At 46.0% G+C, this 20,679-nt stretch overlaps 1 protein-coding gene and 1 long non-coding RNA gene across 3 annotated transcripts in view; one reads left to right on the forward strand and one right to left on the reverse strand.

Annotated features, from left to right (window-relative positions):
• Positions 1-20,679, reverse strand: part of TNFAIP8L2 (TNF alpha induced protein 8 like 2) — a 163,665-nt gene that overhangs the window by 44,159 nt on the left and 98,827 nt on the right. Inside the window, exon 1 of one of the 2 annotated variants that reach the window (XM_069218488.1) lies at positions 9,888-10,051. The exons of the other annotated variant lie outside the window; for it this stretch is intronic. The gene's annotated coding sequence lies outside the window, so the exon portion shown is untranslated. Of the gene's footprint in view, positions 1-9,887; positions 10,052-20,679 lie in introns of those variants that run through there. 2 annotated transcript variants of the gene reach the window in all.
• The window catches only part of LOC138268641 (uncharacterized), a 441,513-nt gene that overhangs the window by 22,300 nt on the left and 398,534 nt on the right, over positions 1-20,679 (forward strand). The window lies entirely within an intron of this gene.

The raw sequence follows: 20,679 nt of genomic DNA on the forward strand, positions 1-20,679 counted from the left end.
TGCCATTAAACAGATGTAGAAATGAAATAAAAAATAAGTTATGGTTTTAAAAGAAAGGTAATATGCGTAGTGCTCAGTAGCATCTTCCATGAATACTTGTAATTTTTCAGGGTGCCAAAAAGAGGTCTGCTTTCCTCTTATTTGTATTTTTTTTCCTTTTCAGACACTTGAAAATCATGTTTTTCTAAATGTCTGGCACTGAATAGATCTGGAAGATAAGATTTCTATTTTCAAAACGTCAGTATATTTTGTTGTCTTGATGCTCATTGCTCTGGATAGCCCAAGTACCAATACTATCGTCACGACCCTCTGCGGTGCTCCTGGTGTCCTGTGCCTTTCAGTTCTAACTGTTCATTGCCATGGAAACCCTCTGCGTTGCAAATAGCCACAACATTGACCCACTACCTTCTCACTTGGATGACGTGGGAGCCCCAACAACACCATCTTACTGGCCCACAAAGCGTTCTCCAAGTCCTCCGCTTTGGATACTGGTGACTTCTGTAATGCAACAGCGCATTTTTCACCAGTGCAACGTGATGGGGATTTAACTCACTTACATGGAGATGTGGTTCTGTACAAATGAGCTAACACATTGCCTTTGCTGACGTTCCATGTTGTAGATACAGGTGTGCAGGCAGCCCAGCTTCATGGCATGTATTTTGATCCAGATTGCCCCATTTATGCATTTAAAATAGAGCTTCCATGGTTCACTTTGAATTAGTCATCGCTTGTGGTCTCCACTGTGATGTTTATGCCTCCATCTGATCCACAACTGACACTTTCACAGAGATGTCACAGCCATACTAATACCCTCTTGTGATGGAATCCCTGATGATTGATGTACCACTTAAACCTAAAAAATAGTGACCAAACCATGCCACCCTACCTTTTGGCCCATCCAGCATTGCACAGGTTCTCTAATGGTGCTCCCGCCATCTTGAGAAGTTGGGGAACTTGAGATCAAACTACCCAGTACCTCTGGGATTGGCAGAGGAGGTCTTTTCAATGCGTTATGTACATGGCAGTCAATACATCCAATTCTACATGAGGCCTTAAGGAGCCTGGAGGCTATCTGTGCTCCCACCTCTGAGAAGTCCACATTACACCTCTTGATGCACCATGCTTCTTCTCTTCTGTATCACGTAGTTTTTAGCATTTCTGTCTGCTTACATCGCTCAGCATGCTGAACAGAGATGTTAGCACAAAATGACGCAAGATGGGAGCTTACAACACACAAATTTGAACTCTAAAATGTTCACTGTCTTATGCACCTTAAGCAGTGGGGCAATGTGACTTAAAGTAGCGGGCATGGATATGTGCAACCTGTTTTAGCCACCAATATGGTTCCTCAGAGTATTGGCGACTTCATGTTGAGTTCTAGGTTGCATGCATGCCATGGAAAGAATGATCCCTATTTCTAGGTCAAGCAACTGTAACAACCTTATATTAGCTGATCCTTTACTGGAGACTTGTAACAAAAAGTGCATTTGTTTTGCAATGGACAATTGCTTCCCCGTCTCTTGCTTCTGGGGGTGCTTCTGTATTACTAAAGATGTCTGTGCGGCCACTTCTTTAACACGGTTCTTGTCGGTCCACATATTGCAACATGAGTGGATGTTACCTAATTTGCATCCCATGCACACGAGGGACACTTTGCGTTTGTGCCCACTCTTTATTACAGACGGAGGTGCGCCTGCAATAGATATACATCAAGTATGTGCCAACTAGAGATGGCGTATAGTCAGCACCCCTCAACACCGCAGTCCCACATGATGCGGACATTGCAGACCCTTTAAAACCAGGCCTGGCCGCCTCCTAGGATTGCTGGAAGCGAGGTTTGAATTCGTGGCTCTGCCTTTCACAAACGCGTTCCCTCCGCACAGATGCGACCTGTCAGCGTTTGTGTCTGCACTGAGGAAAACACATTTTTCTGCAATCAGACGCTCTGTCCCTTGTGTGCACGTTCTGAGATGTCTCAATAAACACATCTTAGATGATGCTGTTAACTATACACGACATCCATATGCTGGGCGCAGCTGTACCTTTTTCGACAGATTCTGACACATCACTTTGGAACTTGAAAGCAGTGTGACAGGTGTGCGAAGCGGGAGATAGTGGCGCTGTTAAGTGCAAGGGAATCTGAAACTTACCTCTTTAGTCTTCTTGTGTGGAACATTTCCTCTTCTCTGCATTTGATTCAGTTTATTTCATTTTTTCCTTCACTGGGAGCTGCCTTCACTGCAGTGATATCACACTGCAAGCTGCGTTACAGCTCGGGAGAAGGTTTCACTGCAGTGTGGGACAGAGAGATCTATGCTCACTACAGTGACATCTCATTAGTGATGTAACACTGAGAGCTGCCTTCACGACACTAATACCACACTCAAAGCTGCCTTCTTTACATGGACAACGCATTATGGGTTGGCGCTAAGTGTACCTCCTGACAGCTTTCTTGCATGTCTGTATTGTGGGCACAAGCAAAAGGGGTTCTGACATTTGCATGAAGCCATGTCCCTATGCAAAAGTGGGCTAATAGAATAGATCTCACAGAAAGCCTAATGCATAGATCTGCAGCCCCCTCTGTGATACTAGAGTGCCACAAGGGAGTGTAAAAGTGGTCACAAATGCCCTTTATTTAATATGGCCACGTAAGTGAAGAACCGTATTCTGCAGCTAACCCTGTATAATGTTAAGGCCTAGATCCAGTGGGGAAACTCTGCAAAAGGAACATGGTGTCTGGCCACCATAATGCATGAGATGTGCTGACCAAGACCTTAGAGGTACCTCTGCGACAGGCTTCCTTTTGAGGGATCACCAATCTCAGGTACCTCTGTATACGGTGCAGGGGTAATGAACCAATGACATTCCTCTGGTTACCTCTGATGCAAATGGAGGAGGATGCTGGGACTCTGTGGTTAGCTTTGCAAGTGGAACTCTTCATAAGTAAAGTCCCCACTCACAAACCCTCAATGTAGGGGGACTAGCCCGTGGAATCATCTGGACCAAAACGCGGATCTGGTGTATGCAATTCAAATCAAATAAAAAAAAATGTTGTCCTAGGTTGTTGATTGTTTGTGCTGAAACTAAAAGTGGAGTTGTCTCATGTAAGCTACCACCATGAGCTACTAGGTGACAATCTCGCTGGCTACATCTTCTCATCATTGGCGGTGCTCCTTAATGCAAGATTACAACCCAGAAAACCATCACCTTCAGTCGCTATTTCATCAAACACCTGGGGAGGGGGACACAACACATACATGTCCCTTCAATACCACCCTGGAAGTAATGTGTGTCAAGGCCTCAAAAGCTCAAGTGCACAGCTAATCTCGTAATAAAAAATGTGGACAGAGAACAATTGTAATAGTCCAGACCCTGGTACATGGTTAAAAGCAGAATCGCATGTTCAGACCAGTAATACTGAAAGGGCAACAAAGAGGGGTTTTGTTAGTATGCCTATTTGAGTGGAGGGCTCCCCTTTTTTTTCCCTTTATATCTAAGAGCCTCTTTTGTGTAAGACCTTTGCAAGATGCACCGAAGGGTTGTTGTAACCTTTTACTTTTGTTTCTGTGAAGGTTGCGTGGTTCTTAAGTAACTGTTGAAGCCGCCTGACTTTTTATAACCGATCATGTGTACACAACATGCAATCGCATTTCATACACGCTTACAGAGGTGCCTGTATTTCCACCCTCTTTACTTGGACAGCTTGCAAGGCAAATACGTGTTTTTATTATGGGTCAGCAATAACTCTGCCCATAATATTGACTAACAATATATCAAGGTAAATATATGTAGGTATATATAGATCCTGTTCTTGCCTCCATATCTACGTAACTGGAAGGTAATACAAACTTAATAAAGTGGTAGAACGCCCCCTTCTTGCAAGACACCCGAAAATACACTTGTCCCCAAATAGCTGAAGAATGGCGTTATGCGATGTGCACCGTTTGACAGAGGCGTGAGCTGACGCTGCCGCCATCAGAAGGATGTGACAACACCAACCGCACGCTTCCGGTTCTAAGAGTCGGTGAGAGGTAGCGTGACACATACACAGCTGTGAAAGAACGACATATTTCACAAGACACAAGTTTCTGCTTGTGGCAATTATGCTGGGGTGGCCCTTGTGGCACTAATGAGTCCGAAACTCCGCCATCTCTTATGCGGACAACACATCTCAACCAAGCATATACAAATAACTCTAAATCCCCGTGAAACTAAAGAGAATTGGCTCGTTTCCTGCAATGGATGGAAGTGTCTCAGTAACTCCCTGAAGTCGGCACAGGGGACACGAAGCAGACCGTCCCACTCCCACTGGGGCGAGGCCGGGCTGAGGGGCTCTCCTGAGGGAGGGCTGCGCCTCGATGGTGCTCGGGAGGTGTGGGGCCAGGCACAGCCTCCGACAAGACCAGGCAGCCCCCGCCGGGAGGAATCCAGGAGACATTCTGGAGAGCAGGGAGCGTGCCCCGGCACGAGAGCGCCCGCAGGGCCCCCCCACACGCGTGACGGCGGGGGCCGACCCGTGGTGAATGAAGCCGGCACTGCACACAACACGTGCATCCACACGACTACAGGGGCCTGCAGCACCCGCGCCACTTGCGGTGAATGAAGCTGCCTAAACGCACGACACATCCAGATGTTGATGGCAGATGCGCACGTGCAGATGGGGTGGTATCACTGATGCAGCAGGTGCAGTGGCACCAGGGTCCAGGCCGGCTGGACCCCGGGTATGCCTGTCTCCAGGCCCTCGTGGCCACACGCGGGCCCATTTTCCGTCTTCCCTTTGGAACCACTGAAGCCTTGGGATGCCACTGAGTGCGGGGTCTGCGACCACCACACGCGCCCCCTCAGGGACCGCTGCTTCTACACACGACAAGCACATTCATGTCAGGCACACGGGTGCGGGACCAGCAACACACGCAGCGTGTGTCAGTATACATGGGCACACAAACAGACCATGCGTGTTCCTGCCAGACACGTGTAGTGCCATGCACTCACCTACATACACATTACATGTCATACACGCACCGCCGAGCCACATTCACGTCAGGTATGTGACTGAGTGATCTTGGAACCACGTACACAAAGAGCACAACCACATTCGTGTCAGATACTCCTGCAGAAGACACACTACCCCCGCTACAATGTGCATGACGGACACACACAGACACACCGCACCCCTCTGCCTCCCCCACGAGGAGCTACAAATCTATAAAACTCCAGAAACACACCACATACAAACATAGGCAGGGGTGTTCAGCAGCCCGTGCACGCCCACGCAGTGTGGACACGGGTACTCGTGTTAACGCACTCTTACATTTCATCTGGTTTTCAACCCAGTCTTTGAGCTGGCGCCTTTGAACGAATAAGAGTTGTTTAAGTTGTCGGTGGCACATTTGTCGGCGAAAATCAAAATCCGTTTTGGCCTTAATGTGAAAAAGAACGAAACGTTTTGTTTTAGTATATCTGTTTATAAATTAATAAACACTATTTATGTGACCTTTTATGGAGAAGACACAAGACCAATCCGGTGTCAGATATCCATGTGTACGAAAAAAGTTACAGATTTGTAAATTCAGGAGAAAAAAGCTAGAAGGCGCTACATTTACAGGTAACTAACTGCAGGTAACATCGCAAACGGTAATAACCCAGAGCTGGAAAGTTCCCTGGAGGCTAAAGGTGCATAAAGAGTTTATAAATCAAATGAAAGATGAAACATGAGCAGGCTACTGGAATTCTGCCGCAGCGGACGGCCAACTCCTGCCGCATCCCGCCCGGTTGAGTGAATTAAAAGGCAAATAAAAAGGTACATTATGTGGCAAAATGCAACTTGTTTTCCTGAAGTATTAGTTCTTAACATTGTCATCTGAAGACAAATTAATAAATTTTTCACCAAAAATATCACCTTGTTAGTACCAATTTAACACCTGATTATGGCATTAAGCAACTAAGAGGTGAGCAGTTAACTTTTGTTGCCACCACTGGCACAGATAGCACGTTAACTCTCCGTGCGAGCTAGAAATGTATATTTTTGATGAAATCTGCAAACTACGCAACATGTGGTGGTTTCGTGTAGGTGCATTAAGACCATAATTATGCGGAAACACAAACTGTTCTTGTGCCCTTGAACGTAAGTCAAGATCGACCCGTAGGTAATGAAGCAGTGAGGTGGTTGCTCACAACCACTTGCTGGAAAGGTAAAAAGATGGATTTATTCTTAGAGAGGGCGAGAGAGTTCTAGATCGTAGACCCTGCACCCCTAAGAAGGCCTGTCCAGAGAAGCGGTTGTTTTTAAAGGCTGGCATCGCCAGAAGAGGGGCTTAAGGCTTCGGGGGAGCAGGTACCTCCAGATTTTGTTTTAGTCTACTCTGAAAAGAACCAGGCTTCGTAGACCTTCTGTTCCTCCCTTTGAGGACTTATCCTTAAAGGGGAATTCCAGTGTAGAATTAAGGGGCATATTTATACTCTGTTTGCACCGAATTAGTGTCATTTTTTTTAACTCTAATTCGGTGCAAAACTAACTCCATATTTATACTTTGGTGCTAGACCCCTCTAGCACCAAATTTATGGAGTTAAAGTCATTTTTTGAAAGTGGAGACCTACTTTGCCTTAATGAGATGCAAGGTAGGCGTTCCTGTGCAAAAAATGACTCTATGACCTTAACGCCATATTTAGGGGCATATTTATACTCTGCGGCATATTTATACTCTGTTTGCACCGAATTAGTGTCATTTTTTTTTAACTCTAATTCGGTGCAAAACTAACTCCATATTTATACTTTGGTGCTAGACCCATCTAGCACCAAGGCCCTGATTGAAACTTATTTTGCACCACATTAACGTCATTTTATGACACAAAAGTGGTGCAAACTTACAAAATATTGGCCCTTATTTATACTTTTTGCTGCAAAACTGCACTAACTCAGTTTTGCACCAAAAAGTTTAGGACCGGCTTGCACCATTTCTGTGCACTAGCCGGGCACCATATTTATGGAATGGTGCAAGCCGGTGCAAAGGGTAGGCTAGAGTTAAAAAAAATGACTTTAGTTGGGTGGGGCTGGCAGTATAGAAGAAGAGGGTTTAGCACCAAAAAATGGCTTTAGGCAGGTTAGAGTGAAAAAAAATGACTCTAACCAGATTAGCGTCATTTTATGGTGCTAAACCTACCATGCCACATGACTCCTGCCTTAGAAAAGGCAGGAGTCATGCCCACCACCCCAGTGGCCAGCACAGAGGACAGGGGTCCCCTGGGCATGGCCATTGCACCCGGCGCCATGTATGGGGGCCCATTTCAGGGCCCCCTATGGCACTTTAAAAAATAAAATGCACTTACCTGTACTTACCTGGGATGGGGTCCCCCATCCTCACAGTCCCTCTAGTGTGGGTGGGGGTGCCCCTAGGGCCTAGGGAGGGCACCTCTGGGCTTATTCCATGGTGTTCCACCATGGAAATAGGGCCACAGGTCCCCTAACACCTGCCCTGACCCAGGTCTTAAAAAATGGGGCAAAGCAAGCTTTGCCCCATTTTTTGACCCCTCCTCCCTCCCTTGCACCATTTTTACATGGGAGTATAAATATGGTGTTAAGGCCATAGAGTCATTTTTTTGCACGGGAACGCCTACCTTGCATCTCATTAAGGCAAGGTAGGTTTCCACTTCCAAGAAATGACTTTAACTCCATAAATTTGGTGCTAGACGGGTCTAGCACCAAAGTATAAATATGGAGTTAGTTTTGCACTGAATTAGAGTAAACAAAAGATGACGCTAATTCAGTGCAAACAGAGTATAAATATGCCCCTTAGCGTCAAAAAATGATGCTAATCTGGTCAGAATCATTTATTTTGACTCAAAACTGTCTAACGTCATTTTTTTTTAAGCTAGCCTACCCTTTGCACCGGCTTGCACCATTCCATAAATATGGTGCCCAGCTGGTGCTAAAAAATGGTGCAAGCCGGTGCAAAACTTTTTGGGGCAAAACTGCCTTAGTGCAGTTTTGCACCAAAAAGTATAAATAAGGCCCTAAATGTATTTACCTAGTCCTGCAACGCTGACCTCACCAGCAATAAGTATTCTAGAATTTCGCTTTGTTTGATGACGTCCCCTGTGACATTGTCCACCATATCACCCCTTTAATAGTGTCTTATGTTTCAATAGTAGCAGCTGCCAACTTCTGAAGCTCGATACATGGCGCTTTAAGGCACAAAGCTCATCGATGGGCTTAGGGGAACTCATTCTCTGTTTCGAGGAACACTAACAAGGCCGCGGTTCTGAGAACCAGGAGTGAAAAGGCTGCCAAAGGTGGACCAGGAAAGCAGCCACCCAAAAAGAATAAAACGAAAACACTCTCACCAAACTATCTCGATTCGCCTAACCGAGAAGGAACCACTTTCGCGAAGCTTGGAGTGAATCTGGTCCGAAAGCGAAATCCCCCCACCCCCGGGCGGATTTCGCGAGTTTCTTGTTGTAGCGGAAAGCTTTACGCACACAGCTCTTCACACTGCTTGACATGATGGTAGGTTGGGGTGCACTTTGCCAGTGATTGTCATGTCAACATAGCAGCGCATTACCTCACTGCACGGAACTGCATTTTACACTCTGGCATATCCCTGTTGTTTACGCTGCATAACACACTGCACACCCAAAGGCATGTTGCACTATCTGTGTACAGTGCTATGGATTTTCCTTTGCATAATCAACATTACAATATACTGTAAATTACATTTATTAGAGGGCATGTTGCAATGCACGGTGCGCTGCACAATGTACTGTGTTTTTTTTCCCAGTCACACTGCAAGACACGCTGCCTGGTGCATTGCAAACTCTCCATCACACCAAAATGTAAATGACGCTGCATAGTACACCGCATACTACATGCACACTGCAGGGTCAAAGTGCTATACAGAGTGTTGCACTGCATGCGACAACGCACCCTGCACTGTATACGGTGTCCGCACACCACCCTGCACACAGCAAATTGTATTGAATATTGCATAATATACCGCGTTGTTTTCCGTTCCGCGTGCCGGTGCACACTGCATAGGCAACCGCACTAACCTACTTCTAAATTATATATTACCTGTCATAGCTTCCTGCTACTTTCCATTTCTTATCACCCCAGTGTACTGCAGAAGCGCCTAGATAGCCCCCACCCCGGCGCTATACCAGGAACGTCACTCAAGGTTCTTGTTATATGTAGGGGGAAGCGTTCCTTCTAAGACACCAGCCAACACCCAAAGCCATAACTACATCCTAATATCCCCCCACCCCTGACACCCATCTCTCTTTCGAGAATGTAGCGCTTAGGTACCCAAGAGTTGCGTGTTTAAAATATCAGGCACTTACCACGCTCGATGTCTGCACTGCACTAAGGGCTCTGTTTCCTGTGTTAACTGAGTGGTACAAAAGTCAGTTCTCGCCAGCCCTTCCTCGATGCCACTGTCGTTCTGACTTAGTGCCATAGATTAGGCGCTAAATGAATGGATAACGCACCCATACCCTATGTCTGGCAGTCTGCAGAGTTTGCCCTTGAATCACTCATTGCCTCGTCTCTCATTGCCCTCCCTTCGGTATCACCTCGGATCTCCCCGGTCCACATAACTGTTCTGTATATGAACACCCAGGCGCTATATGAATACACTCACTGCCAAACTCTCTCCCGCGACCTCTACAGCGCCCCACTATGGCGAGCTATCTGAATATACCGCACAAACACCTGGATACCTGGAGTTCAGGCACTATACGGAACAATGACTCATAGCGCTATGTGCGAACGTCCTATAGAGTTCATTTTCTAGGAAGTCACAGACACACACTCTGGGGTATGACTCTCCCAGACCCCTACACGTGAACCCAGAAGTAGCCGACACCCCTCCTAGAGGCGCTATGTGAATTCTCACCGCTCAGACTGTGGGCGCAGGGACGACTCTGCCCGGGACCGATGCCTCCGACTGTGTGGGGAGCAGCGCCGAGAGCCGGGCAGCACTTCCTTGAGGAGCTGTGAGCGCATCTCCACGCCCTCCTCAGCTGACCCGAAGCGCTGCTCCCGTCTCACTCGTTCTTCCCTTATCTGACACCGCACCAGACCCGGGGGAGGGACGGGTGACTCACGCAAGAAGGGCTTGGCTCAGAGTTCAGACCAAAAACCTCAGCTAGGTGAGTGAATGAAGAATAAAGGAGCGCCTCTGCGCGCTGACTCGTGTCTTGGCGCCTCGAATCGCAGGTGTGTCGCGCTGGTGCAGCAATCTTTACTGCCCCCCCACCACGATCTCCTCCTCGGAATCCCTCACTACCACCGGGCCAAAGTGTCCCTCATCTTTCCATAACCCCCCCCCCCCACCCGCACGTACATTTCAGTTGTTTTAAAACGCTGGTAACGGCGGAGTTTACCAATCCACACAGCTTCACATAAAATATAGTTCTGCTCTTTACAGCAGCATGTTAACCCTCTGCGCTACTTTAAGGCGAGTCAAAGCTGCCACTGGACAATGCGCCCACCCTTCTCTCTAGCAAGAACACTAATCACACGAGGTATCTTTATATTTTAATTGCTTCCTGAAGCCTGGACACGCATGGAACCTTTCTGCAAGTGCTTTTAAATTACAAGCTTCGTAAGTTATTGCTAAACACAGTGACCCCCTGGGGTCAGCACCCCACCCCCATCCAGGTCAGGAACCGGGTGCGGCTGCACCACCCTAAAGCCTGCCCTGCTGGCACCTAGTCCAGCTACCTTTCCGGCTGTTATTAGTGAAGCAGGTGCAGTGGCACCAGGGTAAGGGGTTGAGACGGCACACCGGCACTGAAGTATACAGAATCTATAGGTGGAATGCTTGAATTAATCTCAACCGCTGGTGATGGCTCGGGGTGGCAATCCATTGCTTTGCACACCAGGCCCCCTGAGTTTGGGTCAGGCCATGTGGATTGACTGGAATGCAGCGACAACTAATTATCAGCGGCTGTGATTCATTCAAGCATTCATTCCATCACGTTTTTGTATACTTCAGTGCTATACCCAAAGTGGGACAGGTTTATGTAGAAGGGGGTTCCAATGCCATCGTGAACCGGAACCAAGCTATACCTGGCTGACGACCCTAATAAGGGGGAACCCGGTCTTTGGTTGCTTGTGTCCCGGTTCAGGGAGGACCTGTCTCAGGTGTTCAGGCTGCCCATTGGGGCAGGCTAAGACTGATTTACAAATGGCTGGGACCAGACTGGGGTGGCATGGTGTGAAAAATAAAGATGGACAAGGACGTGGCCCGAGTAAATTGCCAGTTGCTGAGACTCACGCGTTCCATTCATCACTATTTTATATACTTTAGTGTGTACCAAGTGCGGGTGTTTTTATTAAGGAACGGGTTGGGTGTGGGGAGGGTAGCGGGCCTTTTTTTTGGGGGGGGGCTTACATTAGGGCCCGTGTTATCGATTCTGTGCCCCTGGTTGGTAAGGAGCAGGTACCATAGACCAACCCATGATTGGCAAATTCACTCACGTAATACTGATGAGAGTGCGCTTAGGATGGTTGTAAAGTCCCCTCCATACTAAATAGTTGTTGACACTCGGCAAAGGGCGTACAACTTCTCAGAGAGACAAGAGGCGTTCACACAAGAGAACCAGCATATGCTGATCTGTGATGCACTTTAGACAGCAAATAGTTGCGTTTGGTGTTATAAGAACCTAATGAAAAGGAGAACGCAGCCGCGGGGGTAGGTGTGTCATTGCACGCCGGCAACCTCACAAATTCATTGTGAACCGGGCAACAGGCCTGCGTGATTCCATGAAACACTTCCTCTAAATAGAGATGGGTGACTGATAGGAAAGGAAAGCCAGTCCGGTTTATCTCTAGTAAGTGACTAATGACGTCTTGACTGTGAGCGTTAGGTTGCAGGAGCTGATGAATTTTCCTTTGTTTTCAATTGGAGAAGTCCAATGAATAAATAGGTCCTGAAGAAGCGTCAAGGGATCCTGTTGGACCATGAGAGACGCGAAACATGTCGACCGTATATTGACCTTATACTGAGGGATTTCGGATAATTACCGTCTTCCTTTATCTTGATTTTTGTACGAGTGTCTGAGCATTACCTCTTGTTTCACTCCCTTGCAACTTTTTTAATCTTGACCAATTCCCAACAGCGAACAATAAATTATTTAGTGAGGGTTTTGAGCCAATTTTATTCTTCTCTTGTCTTTTTTCTTTCCTCTTTCTCGGACCCACACTCGGTTCCGCGGCTTCATCATTAACTAAAAGATCTCCGGCAAAGAGCCCCCCTTCGGGGGGTGCCCGTCAGGCATTGCAGTGCCGGCCTGACGAGGAGCTGTCCGATGATGAAGCATGACACCAAATGTGGTGTGTGAGGACTTGTGCTCCTGATTATCAGGACTTCTTCCCTTTCCCTTTCACCAGTTTTGGAACAGTGTATTATATTATATTATCCTAATGAAAAGGGTCCTGGTGGCCGCTGTTCTTTGCAAACAAGGCCCGTGGAGTCCTAGAAAGTCGGGTGCACATGCAGCTATGAGCTTAAGATAAAGAAAACGATGTTTTACTCGGGCCTCATTGCCTTTTCAAGTGTGCAAAGACGGGAAGAGCTCCAGGCATAACATTTTGTTTTTTGCAATGGGTGACTAAGTAGAGAACTCCAGCCCGATTGTCCAGCTGCAAAGATGCTTTTAGTTGTGTAGACGAGTGATGTATCAAAAAGCCTTCTTCTGAACTAGCTAATAAAAATAAAAGCTGCAATGAAAAATATCTCTACAAAGAGGGACTTCTGTGGCTTGTCTAGACTCAGTCCTTAATTCCCGGGCACATCATCCTTTTAAGTCCTATCTTTCAAAAATAGGTGCTTAATTGGGTAAATGATGGCAAACTTTATAAATAGCACCAACTCACAAGTTGATTAGGTTTTCAAATTCAAAAGCGCACTAAGGACTAAAGAAAACCGCCGACAAGCAGAGGGTTGCAAAAACTCCTTTAAAAAATGTCCTTTTTTTTTTTTATAAAACAAAAATAATAGAAATCTTACAGCAGTTGGTTCGCAAAATTTCACATCACTGGTCTTGTGTTTTTCCCAAATGACATGTATTTCCGGCCTGGCATTACCTTCCCTTAAAGCCTGACCCTGAGTGGCGTGTTAAAGAATGTCCCAGAGGTATGTGTACAGTTCAGGCAGGTTGGAATTTACACTTTAATGCTTTCGGAGTTCAATTTGTTACAGAGACAAATGGTGTTGAGAGACTTCATATCAAGAAATATTGGGTATTTGGTGCATTGAAGAGGGCAAATTCTGGCATTTCGCCTTTAAAGCTAGGAATCACCATGGTCCTTTCTCTGGACCCTGAAAAGAGCTAGCCAGGCTCGTGCACTTGTTGACAGGTAAAGGCAGGGAATGTTTGATGTGAGATTTTTGTGAATTTAGTACTACAAAATCTCAAACTTGGAAATAGAGGGGAACTTTTAAGACTCTTTGAAACAGATACATTGTCCATCACCATCCTTCTCTTTTAGTCAGCGTGAATGCTTGAAGGTGAACAAAATAATTCAACTTGCGATCTTATTTTTTGGGAAGTAGTTGCCACTAACTGCTGATGCCCATGAACAGGACTGTAGAAAGAGTTAACTTTGTATTCGGTCTTAGGAGCCAGAGCTTTGGCGAAGCAAGTTCCCAATTAATATGTTTTAAATACTGTCTGAAAAATTGTGTACCCAAAAGCACATTTATGGTGTGAGGCAAAGGGTCTCAGAGACTCATCTGTCCTGGTCTCTTCGCAGCGACCCCTTTAGCCTCGGTCCCAATTGAAGCTTTCTCTGGAAGAAGGTGGAAGGATTACTGTCAATCTGAGATAATATGTTTGTGGCGCCCTGAAAAGCTCTTAATATCTTTCAAGATTAGCTTTACGTCTGAAGTAAGATATAGTCCTCAACGTTCTCCAAAGAATTCTTTCATTATTTACTCCATGGATGAGATCTCCAATTAGTTCTACAAAAATCCAGGGTCAATGCATGTTAAACAAACAAAACAAACTTGCTTCGTCGGGGCTCTCAGTGTATGTACCAAAATATTTTAAAAAAAGATAACACTGGTGAAACTTCACTTACGATTGAGTCATTAGAACATAACAAACCTTTTTATTTTAAGAGTGATATAACTGGTTTAAAGCAACAATAAATTTCATTCACAGGTTAACTTAGGAGTATCCTTAATTCATACAAGAAAATAAATATACTGAATTCATCCAAATGGAGGACTAACTGCACTCTCATTTACAACTTGTGACCTTGAAAGAGAAAAGGGCAAAGGATTACTGTGTGTAGAAGTCCGAGTTTAGGCTCCTACAGCTCTAGGGCATGGAATGATGTGGTACCTCTGTGGACGAAGCAAGAGTAGACAGTGGGGTTTGAATAGTTGTCCCCTCCTCCACCTTCCACGTGAATGAATGGATGGATGGATGGATGTAGGGTTTGTAAAGTGCCTACAGTGACCTCGTAGACTACCACAACAACAAGGGCAGCCTTTAAACCAGGGGCCTTGAAGGTTTTCTAAAAAAAGAAGCAGTGAACAAACGGTGGATGTTGCTTTGCCCTTGAACAGTGGATTCAAGAGGGTTCCAGGGCTTGGGTGTAAGGAAAGGAAGGCTCGGAATCCCACTGAATGGGGATGTTCCACCCTCAACAAGGACATAGTAGATTGTGGCAGCTCCTTAGAAAAACTTCGGAACCCAGCACTTTTTTCACAAATAAATCACTGCTAACCCCAAATATTGAATTCCCTGCCTCCCACATATGTTTACGTCTCACGAGCCACGCAGGGTCATACATCTTAAAGTGGCTTTGAGAGTCTCCTTTCAAGAAAACGTGAGTTTTTGATAAGAGCATCTCCCATGCCTTATCTTTGGCGTTGGAGGGCTCTTCTCCATAGCGCCTAGCACCGGGGGCAGCAGCGTCTGCTAGCCACGTCTCAACAGAATAAAACGAGACGTCGATCACAGCACATACCCGAGTGAGGTGCACCGTGGAGTCTGCTCTGAGCATGTGCGCAAATCACAAGCAAAGCCCCAGAGCGGTAGCACTTTCAGAGGCTTAATACCACCAACACTGACGTCACCGGTGTTTAATTAAGCAGGCACATTCCTTAACCCTCCTTTTCGCCTTTGAATACACATTAAAACAGCAGGCAGTACTGAAGGTGAGTTACGTAAGCATGTCAAACATTAAGATTTGATTTTCAAGGCACATTTGATAAAGATCAAAGTGTCATTTTGTAAAAACAAGTATACATATGTTGCATCCACTTATTACCAAACTGCTTGAAAGTAAATAAACAACTTTCAGGCACGAGCAGCAGGTTGTAAATGGCTCAGCTGATCTCTACGTCTCGTGGGACAGTCAAAGTTCCATGGCTTGTTCCTAACGTCACAAGAATTTATGACCGCTTGTATGACTGTATCGTTTTATTTCACTTCGCTATACAGCCACGTGATACATCACATTTGTTAAAGCATTTTATAAATTGACATTCATCTTTCCGTCAGGAAAAATACATATGATACCTAACTTAAATATGTAGACAATAGAAGATCACTTTTTTGTTTTTAAAAGGAACAAGATATTTAGGCCCGTATTTATACTTTTTGACGCTAAACTGCGCTAACGCAGTTTAGCGTCTCAATTTTTTGCGCCGGCTAACGCCATTCTGAAGCACCATGCGGGCGCCGTATTTATTGAATGGCGTTAGCGGCGCAAGCAGACCGGCGCTGCCTGGTGTGCGTGGAAAAAAACCACGTACACCAGGCAGCGCCGGCGTAGGGAAAAATGGCGTTAGGGCGTCTTAAAAATGGCGCAAGTCAGGTTGACGCTAAAAAATCGTCTTAACCCGATTTGCGCCATTTTAAACGACGCCCAGACGCCATTTACATGACTCCTGTCTTAGTAAAGACAGGAGTCATGCCCCCTTGCCCAATGGCCATGCCCAGGGGACTTCTGTCCCCTGGGCATGGTCATTGGGCATTGTGGCATGTAGGGGGGCACAAATCAGGCCCCCCTATGCCAACAAAAAAATAAAAAAAAATGTATACTTACCTGAACTTACCTGAATGTCCCTGGGCTGGGTCCCTCCATCCTTGGGTGTCCTCCTGGGGTGGGCAAGGGTGGCAGGGGGGGTCCCTGGGGGCATGGGAGGGCAGCTGTGTGCTCATTTTGAGCCCACAGGTCCCTTAACGCCTGCCCTGACCCAGGCGTTAAAAAGTGGCGCAAATGCGGGGTTTTCTGCCCGCCAACTCCCGGGCGTGATTTTTGCCCGGGAGTATAAATACGACGCATTTGCGGCGCAGTAATTTTTTTGGACGGGAACGCCTACCTTGCATCTCATTAACGCAAGGAAGGCGTTCACGCTAAAAAATGACGCTCTTTACTCATACTTTGGCGCTAGACGCGTCTAGCGCCAAAGTATAAATATGGCGTTAGTTTTGCACCAAATTTGCGTCGAAAAAAACGACGCTAATTCGGCGCAAACGGAGTATAAATATGCCCCTTAATTGCTACACGTTACGCATTTTTAGAAGATAGGAACATGCACCTAGGATATAAAAGCCTAAAACACACATGAAAACAAATATATATATCACCCATTGGCGGTCGCCAGTAGGTAGTTATAGTTAGGGCCATGTTTCAATGGAAAAAGCGTTATTTGACTTGCTTATATCTTTGGCAGCGTTTGACGAAGCTTGACAACATTATCTCTAACAAGTGGCCTGGTGATTCTTGTTGCGTACAGGACGTTTCGGGGTGATCCGTCAAGCGGGGCCTAAGAAAAGGGATCTCAAAGAATGTTGCGTTTTCCATGTTAATTCCTGCAGGACCTGTCTACAGCCCGAGCCACTGGACGGAATTACACCAGAAAGCTCGCTGCTAGTACGCAGATAGTGCTTTTTGTTATGTGGTGTAAATCCAGTCAGTAATTTAGGAGATATTTAAGGGCAAATCAATTTGTGTATCTCTGGCTGCAAATATTTAGCAACATTTGTGATTTTTCGCAAAGACACATGCTTCTCGACTGGCGCCTGGTGCACCCAGTCCATCTCTGTCTGTTTGCAATTGGCTGACTGCAACCTGACTAGAAAGTTGCGACTGCCATTTTATCTCACGGGGCACTCCCCAGGGGTGAAAATTCAAATTGAAAGTTGCATAAGTGGTCAGGGTGAAGGTACCCCAACCCCAGGGGTATGATATAGTTGTGTTTTAGGGGTAAATTATAGGTCTAATATAATTTTTTGTCACCGTCTGCGTTATTGGTGAAAATTCACGAATTTTCGTGAATTTCCGTCAATTATTTTAAAAATATTGACCATTATGGAAAACTTTCAGAGAAAAACCAGACTCATTCACACAATAATTCAATCATTCGTACATGCACTCAGAGGCTCAGGCGCCCACTCACAGACCCACTCAAACACTCATGCACCCACTCAGCCCCACTCATAGACTCACACACCCACTTTCAGACACACTCAGACATTCATGCACCCACTCACACACCCACTTACAGAGACAGGCCCTGTGACCAATCTGCGCTGTGCATGGCCAAAGGCCATGCGTGGCACGGGGTTGGGTGGTTATAAAGGCTTGGCTGCAAAGTCAGGCCTTGCACCACATACCCCGCCGCACACGGCCAAAGAACGTGCGCGGCGGGGTTGGAATAATGTATAGTAATTAAAATTACTTTATGTTAAAAAAATCATAGAAATTCCCTGAAAAAAACAAAGGTTACAGGGACGTTATAGTTGGGTTCTGAATTTACTCGTACAAAACCATAGAAATTCAGCAATTATAGTTATAGTTCTTTGAAATAACTATAACTTGTGCCCTAAGGTAACTAAAACTCCCACCTTCGCTATGCACAGCTAACTACTCCACATATTATGTCATTGACAAGATCTTCTATGGCATCTTTAATATCACTGCAACATTTGCAATAACATTATTGATAAGAAAACTTTGCCAGGCAAGAACGAGTGTTATAGTTGCTTGAAATAACTGTATGGTTTTGTACAAGTAAATTCAGGACCTAACTTAACGTCCCTGTAACCTTTGTTTTTTGCAGTGAAAAAATAAAGAAATAAATATATATATATATATATGTAATTATGTTACTAGGATCATTGGCTCCATATTGAATAACAAATAACCAGGGAACTGCTATTTTATTTCTCAGGTCTTTTCTGTGTGATGGTTTATTGCACATGCTGAGGGCTCAACAATGATGTCTGGGCTTTGAACAGTAGAACCATCGTCGGTATTGGGCACCGTCTGAGACCAGAGATATAAGTAAAGCACAGCAAAATGAAAGAATGTACTTAAGGCCTAGCGTACCAATGTAGGATACTAGTTACTGTAAACTTTCATCACATTTCAGTTTGCTTGCATGGAATATTTGACTCCTGAGAACTTTAAACTGTTAAGGAAAGCTACAAACTGTAAGTGACATGCTGTGGGGTGCAGTCCTCCCATCCTACTTCAGAGCACACTTCAACCCAATAATCTAAGATGGACTATGCACACTGGGTTTAAATAGGAGATGATGCCCCGGGAGGCTGGGCAATATTGTAGGCCTTGAAGTACTTGCAATAGCAAAGAGCAAGGGCTAGGAAGGCTGATAAGTGGGTGCTGGTGGGGACATAGATGCCTGGGATCTGTGAAATATATAGGGGGCAGTCAAGTCACTGGGATCCAGAGAAATAAAGGATAGGCATACGGGCAACCATGAACTAACGGGAGGGGAGGCAAAGTGACTGCAAATGTAATACAAAAGGTTGAAGAGCAGAGGAGATGCGCCTGATTAAAGTTGGTAGCCTCCTGGGGGATCTATTGATCCAGTCCAGGGTGGTTGGCATTTTAAGTGCACTTGCATTTTAAGGTAAGGGGGTCCTCTGGGCTAGTACCCTTGAAGCAGAGGGCAAAGCAGGTAACGAGAGACCTCAATAATGAATTCCTAATGCTACCTCTGGCCTTTCCATAAAATCATAGCACTGATTTGGAGAGCACTGTACAGAGCAGCACACGCTGGGTGGGAGAACAGACAGGTTCCAGGTTTCTCAGCTGATGGGATGAATGGGAAGAAACAACAGCCGTATCTCTGCAGTCTCAGGTCAGTCCTACAGGGTTCTTCTCCTCATCCAGATCCCCCTTCAAGCTTCTCGACTGGCGCCTGGTGCACCCAGTCCATCTCTGTGTCTGTTTGTGGACACCTTCAGGCCCTCTCGATATTTCTGGTCTTCCTCATCCTGAAGAGGAGTGGGGATCCAGTCTGGGCAGTGCTTAATTTGTGCTTGTTGTTTCCGGTGCGGAGCACCGGCACTTATTTCTGAGGGCCGGCGCTTAGTTTTCTGTTTCAAGCATTTACTGCGAACAGAAGACACGTGGGAAAGAGGGAGGAAGAGAAAAACAAAAAAGGGTCAGATAGGGGAAAAGCAGGAAGCTGCAGGAATGAACGAAAGGGGCAGGGAGTGGCTGTAAGTGGATGGAAGAGGCCAGAGATGGCTTCAGGATTACGCTGCCTCAGTATTCCAAGCTCGCACATTTAATTGCAGCAGCTACGTGTTTAAGAGGAGAGCTTTGAGCACCGGCACCTTTTTATTTACAAATTAAGCACTGAGTCTGGGCATCTACTCCTGCCCACCCAGCCCTGAGCCATTTAGGGGCGGGTTTGGGGACTGAATGGTGCTCCCTGTGAAGCCAATAGATCAGTCTTTCCCTAAATCTTGGTTGAAACGGGGAGGGATGCTGAGTGCGCTGTCAGATGGGGCACCTCCTGCCAGGACTCACAGAAAGTAAGTGTCCCTAGGAGTACCAAGGCCTTGGTAAGGGCACAATCTCGCACAAACCTGCACCAGTTGACCCTCTCATCCCTGCCTCAGGCAATCAAGTCAAAAACCATTTAAGCTTTTTCACAAGATGATCTAGTTTGTTAAATTGTAAACTAGGATTGTACGTTATCCCTCATTGCATTTGTAACTTTTCAATTATTTGACACATACCCATGTTCTCTCCACTCTTCTGAAAAGAACCCTAGCGCTTTCCAAGCCACTGGAAACACTAGTGCGTTACACGGATTAAACTGTACAGATGGATGTACCTATGGCGTCTCTCAAGAAGGATCAAGAGGAAGAAGACTTTACAGAACGGATTAATTTGTGCCGGTGGGTGCAGGTGTCGGACACGGTACTCATTTTTGGCCAGAGGGACTTATTTTCCTTCATCAGACTTTGACCCAAGGCAAGAAGGAGACTTAAAGAAAAGCACAGAGAAGGATAGGACAACAGTGGTAAATGGAGGAAGCGGGGATGAAAAAGAATCTAAAAATATAAGGCTGTTCTTTTCTTCTTCTCTCTCTCTCTCTCTCCTCCCCCTCCCCTCTTTTCTCTCTCCTCTGTGTTTTCTCCTCTCTGTCCTCTGTTTCTCCTTCTCTCTCTTTTCTCTCTCCCCTCTCGCTTTTCTGTCTCTCTCTCCTGTTTCTCTTTCTCCTCTCTCGCCTTCTTTTTTCTTTCTCCTGATTCTCTTTCTCCTCCCGCTCTCTCCCCCCTCTCTCTCTCCTCCCCTCGTTCCCTCTCTCCCTTTTACCTAAAAATTCAGTAGAGTTTCGCAAAAGATCATGCAAGCCCGTGTGTGCTGGGCAAACGCTGGTAAATACACACCTGGTACCA

This window comes from Pleurodeles waltl, chromosome 12 (assembly GCF_031143425.1).
Source record: "Pleurodeles waltl isolate 20211129_DDA chromosome 12, aPleWal1.hap1.20221129, whole genome shotgun sequence".
Lineage (NCBI taxonomy): Eukaryota > Metazoa > Chordata > Amphibia > Caudata > Salamandridae > Pleurodeles > Pleurodeles waltl.